This window comes from Chaetura pelagica, unplaced genomic scaffold (genome assembly GCF_000747805.2).
Source record: "Chaetura pelagica isolate M959 unplaced genomic scaffold, ChaPel_1.0 scaffold230, whole genome shotgun sequence".
NCBI classification, from domain to species: domain Eukaryota; kingdom Metazoa; phylum Chordata; class Aves; order Apodiformes; family Apodidae; genus Chaetura; species Chaetura pelagica.
This window is the reverse complement of record NW_009951955.1, coordinates 549,368-555,051: the sequence shown is the minus strand read 5'-3', so window position 1 is coordinate 555,051 and position 5,684 is coordinate 549,368.

Sequence of the window (5,684 nt, the reverse complement as noted above, 5' to 3'; positions counted from 1 at the left end):
GTCGGGGGGCGATGCGGGGGAAGGAGCGGGCACAGGACCTGCCGCAAGTATCCCTGGCAGAGCCCGGGCTTTGCCCCGCGTCACCCCGCAAACTGTTCAGCATCCGAGCCCCGACGGGGTTTGTGCTCCGGGCGCCTCGCACGGGGAGGCAGAACAACCTGGCACTGCCCTGCGGGTTCAAGGCACCGGTCAGGGAATCACATCACGGTTTCTGCCCTGGGTGAGAAGGGTGTTCGGGGGTGCGGTGATTGAGGCTCCGCACAGCTGGGTTTTCTGCAAGGGAGTTTTGTTGCATCACCGGGGCGCGGGAGGTCGGGAAGCAAAATGCACTTTCTCTGATAAGTTAAGGAAACGATTCGGTATTTCCTGTGGCTCAGCACTGACAGCTGCTCATTAAAATCTCGAGTAATTCCTCTCTTTATAGCGCAGTGAAGGGATTTCTATTAAATTCTCACCAGGTTCAGTAGCTCTGAGATGTAGAAAGGGAGTTTTAAAGATGCCACGTAGGACAGAGGAACGTTGTGAAGCTCTAAGAAAGCCAGGTGAGGTGACTAATTAAAACACTGTGGAAGCTCATTTTTAAGAAATTGTTCCTTGTAGGTTCACAATCGGGAGTGAAATCTCAATCAAGGGTCCCGTTTATTGCTTCCCATCTCTGCAGCTTTAACGACTGCAAGTCTTGGTATTGCAGAAGGAGCAGAGTTAATGTTTCTGGCAATGTCAGTGTGATTCCCTCTCTGAGTTTTGAACATGCAGGGCTGTGCTGAGCTGGGGCTCTGCACTGAACCACAGCTACTGCTGAGGCACCTCTGCACCGAGGGGTCAGGCAGGTGCAGGAATAGAAGGAACCTTCCCTGGTGTGTAAGTTGCCTCAGTGTCTGTGCACAAAATGAGAAGTGCTCGGCTGAGTGGGGAAGTGTTACTTGTATTGTTCCTTCATGCACTTGGCATGAAAAGCCTGTCCTGCCTGTGAAGGTGCCTGGCACCAGGAGGTGTTGAAGCAGCACTGTTGGGTGACAAAGGTGAAATGGAAGACAAGGAATGAGGTAGAAAGCGGGATGTTCTTTACAATCAAACTGTGAAACTGGCTGCTTCTGGATATTGCTAGGCTGGAAGTTTCCAGGAGCATTTAGGCACTTACTTAGAAAAGGGGCAATAGCTGCAGTTCAAGACAGGAGACCTCATACTAGGGTATCATGATGCTATCTGCCATTCCTGCAAATACAGGGGGACAGCTGAAATGATCAGTTATTGCCCTTCTTCTGTGGAGGCTGATGTGTGAGTCCCTGCTCTGATGTGCTCTGGAGGTTGCTCTGGGATCTAGCTGGTTCTTGGAACAGGAGCCAGAGCATAGGGGTGGCTCAGGACGAGCTGTGTCTGGTCTGGAGGCTGCTGTGGGCACTCAGTGGATGGTGTAGTACAGAGCTTGCTTGGTGCTGAGGGGTGTTTGTGCACCTGAAGACCAGGGGAGGCAGGGAGCTGATAGAGATGTTGCTCGTATCACAAACATTTTCTTAGGACAGGCAGAAAGCTGAGCACATAAATGTGACATCTTGTCTGGCCTCTGCTTGCCCGGGTGATTTATAGCAACGCTGATGAGTCTGGCTGAAAAAGAGCCCTGGCCTGGCAGTTATGTAACTTTGGGTCAAGTGTATATTTGGAACATGTCATTTTTAGAAAAGTACGATGTGCTCTGTTCTCTGAGAGGTGCTGTGTGCTGTGCTTCAGCAAGACGTGGGTTGAGAGGGAGGTGTGGGGGGCCAGGTGAACCCCCATCACCACCCACCAGCACTGAAAAGCAGCAGTTGGGTGTGCTGAGCCAGAGGGCAGGGCTGGGGTGCAGAGGCAGTGGGACTGGCTTGCTAGGTGTTGTCTGTGCCCAACCTGGCATTCATTTGGGGCACCTGAAGAATGCCTCAAGCTGAACTCCTAGTGCCTGCTTCAGTATGCCAATATTAGCTCACTACTTTTTTTTCTTCTCTTTTTAGGGTAGGGAAGTTGCCTGCTGGTGAGAAAGTGCCTAGCAAACCCCACCATATGCTCTTAGACAAGCTCCCTGCAAAGCACGTCCACCAGGAGAATTCTTTCTGTTGTGCAAGGTTGTGTTTTAGTTTAAGGCTGTAGTTTAGCATGTACAAAATATTAAAAGGTGGTCTCCTGGAGTGTAGCATGTGGCAACCCTGCACCTCAGGGAGCACAGGGAAGAGTTTGGTCAAAGAAAGAAGCTAAAACACAGTTTGGGTGCAGTCAGCTATGGATTTTTTTCTGCGTTGTAGGACTTGGCTGGATTTCAGTGGGAGTTGGAGCCATCTTTAAAAAAACTGAATCTCTTAAAAAGCTTCATTCTGTAAAGATCAAATGAGCAATCTGATTGTACCATTACTGTGCTTTTGGTTTTAATCGTGTAGTGTAAAGCATATTGGAAATAACAGCTCTCTCTGGTATGGCAGCCCTCGTTTTGTGTGTAGGTATTTTTGTTTCTGTAAATGTTGGCCATGAAAACAAGCTAAACAACACTGCCTGGGGTCTGGTAAAGGAAGCATTTTACACAGTCATTCCTTTTGAATGACATGTCTCTGCAGCACCATTCTGGGAATAACACCAGGCCCCCTCTTAGTCCTCTTTTTTTTTTTTTTGCAAGAAAATCTCTTCCAAACGTGGCCCAATCTTCATTCTGCAATGACTCCTCAGTTTCCAGGTGATGAACCTTGCTGGTCTTGTTGTTGCAGTTCCACAAAGTTACATCATGACATTGTGCTTCAGGTGGTGGTTGCCAGAGTGCCTTGGAGATGCTGGGTGGAACTGGGGAGTCACCCCAGCAGTCTGTGGCCTTGCTTAGTTTTCTCTTTGTAATTCATAAAGTATCCATGAGAAGACTTGGGTTTATCCAGATTTGCCCACTTGGTGGTCTTTTGGCCTGAAACTGATTGAGAACTGCACATGCTTTGTTCTTTCTAAAGGTTTATTATTGCTCCTTAGTTCATTACATGAGTCTTGTGGGTTTTACTTCTTGCTTTTCTGTTGCTTTTGCTGGTCATTTATCCCATGGTCACAAAGATGGACGAGGGGGCCCTTTGAGATGGAGTGTTTTGTAGGTGCACACACTTATCTGAGAATTCAGAGGACTTTTAATTTCTGTAGTCATTTTTATGGATGGAATTTTCTTGTTCAGAGGATGTTCAGAGAAAGCTAATGAAGGCCTGGAAGGAACGTGTGTGCTTTACTCTGGGTATTAACTACAACTTGTCTTTTTGATCCAAACCTAATTTTTGAGTGCTGACATTTACCTAAGCAAAAATGGTGGTCCAGATTATCTCCAGCTTTATGGAGAGTCACACAAATTAACATTTGAGTTGGGTCTGTGTTTACAAAGAGAGGATTTCTCTGCTCATGTGACAAACTATTTAGCTAGAGAGAAGCTGGGGTGAATAAAGACTCAGAAGAGAGCACTCAGCTGCTGCTGCCACTGTGGGCAGTGCTGGGCAAACTCTGCAGTTTACCTAACCCTCTCCCTAACCCTCTCCCTCCAGAGGAATTTGAGAAATTGTACATTTGTAGGGTCCTGAGACAGCAAAATTTGGCCAACTTTATAACGTGAAAGAGACATAAAGGATGAATGATGTGACTTAAGGAAAGCTGCAGTTTGCCTCATGAAACAGCTGGCAAAGGGTTTGCTCATCATGGAGCTCCTCTCAGTGGGATGGGTCCCCTGTCCACTGCATGCTGAGAAGCTGCTTATCTCCCTTCCTACAAGAAGCAGCCTTGGGGTAATTGCCCAGGTAGGTTTTGTCTGGATATGTTACTTTCTTTTTGAACTCATGCCTTACTTTCCTCCACCTCCCTTTGTCCTCGTGCTCTATCCCACCTTGGGTGTGGGAAAGGGAAATGTTTGGAGCAGTGCATTGTGCATTCACCCCCTTCCCAGAAGGAGACAGGATAAGGCTGGGGCAATCCTGCAGCAGGGCATGCCCGAGGTAGGAGAAGCATTGAGAGGCTGGGCATCATCAGATGCTGAGGCACTGAGGGGCTGGTGGGGTGTGCAGGGTCCATAAGCAGGTTTCCTTCCCTGTGCAGAGTGCTGGGGCTGCTCCAGTGCTGAGTGTTCACTCCAGGTAGGAGGAAACAGCCTGGATCTGATTTTGGGTGTTGGTTTTTGTCCCTGTCCTGAGTCTGATCCTAACCAAAAAGTGGTCAATCCCTGATTGTCAGAAGCACTTTAAGGCAATATATAAATAGTTCAGTAATTAAATAGTGCTGCTAGTTTGAGAATAAGTAATGCAGCAGGAAGAGTAAATAAACCTTTGGTTTGCATGTGGGGAAGGCTTCATCCATATCTACCATAGCTGAGCACCTTGAACTAAATATAACCAGATCAATTCAGCTGGTCACTGTGATTTAAGTCAACCTTCAACCCAAACCCCTGCTGGGGGTAAACACCTCCATGTTCAGCAGAGGTCTAGGTCTTGGATTAAAACCTCCAAGGAGCCTGAAGGCTATGAACTCCCTCTCTTGTCCTTTTTGGTTGATGCACAACAGCAGCTGAATCTGGGACATGCTCAGCTGCCCCAAAGCCAGTGGGCCAGGGATGATGGGGCATCTTTGAGGAGTGTGAAAAAATACAATCTTTTTAAACTTACAGCTAAATATTAATAGGACAGAAAACACTGTGGAAGGGCACTGCTGACTCATCCTAAGCTGCTTTTATCAATTCTATTTTGTAAACTCACAACAGATAATGTGTAAGATCAGGGAGAGTAAAAGCTAAATGCAAATTGTTGCAAATGAGAGCCCACTGAAGCTGGCCAGAAAATGAGTAAGCAGAGAGGGTTTTCCCCTTCCCCCTCTCCCCTTCGTGTTAAAGAAGTGCACAGACAGTAAACTGCTGCTTTACCAAATGTTAAAAGTTGAAGAGGAGCTTGAAATTCCTTGGTGGTTAAATAAGCCTGTGTTGCTTTTTTTAAGCAAGCTTGCGTCTGTGCTTCTGCACATGGAATTATTTGCACATGCTGAGATATGAACAAGTGCATGCCAGCAGCCTCCCTGCACACAGATTGTGCTCTCCTCTGCTTATCCAATTAGGAAATTAACTTTGTGAGGGTTGCATATGGACACTGAGGCCGAGACTGAAGCACAGCCTTTTGCACAGTCTTGCTATCCCCTTGTAAAGTGGCACTTCATGAATGTAAAACACTTAAGAGATATGTGGATTTGGCTTCCCATAAGGATAAGATAGTGCTTATCTTCTATAACACTTATCACCTTCCAAGTACGCTACAAACTTAGCTAACTGCTGAGTATAAAAATTCTATATGTAAATAAGGCAGATTAAGAGCAGTTCTATCAGCCATTTAGTAGTGTGTAATAGTGTTACACCCTTAGACAAGTAATATTAAGATTTTAGCAGGTGGGTAATATATTAACTGAAATGTTAAGAAGTTCTCTGATTGAGATAAACAATTACATGTATATAATTGAGAGCAGGGAAATGCTGGTTTTAGGCAGAAGGGCCCAAGCTTTAATCACATTCCTGAAATAAAATAGCTCTTTATATGAGCATAGCCTCACTGGGTGAAATCCTTTGATAGAAGAAATGATGATGTGGAGATAAAGTGATACACTATGAGGATGTGACTACTTTATTAACTGCTGATGATAATGCAGGATCTGAGATGCTCTTTCCCTGT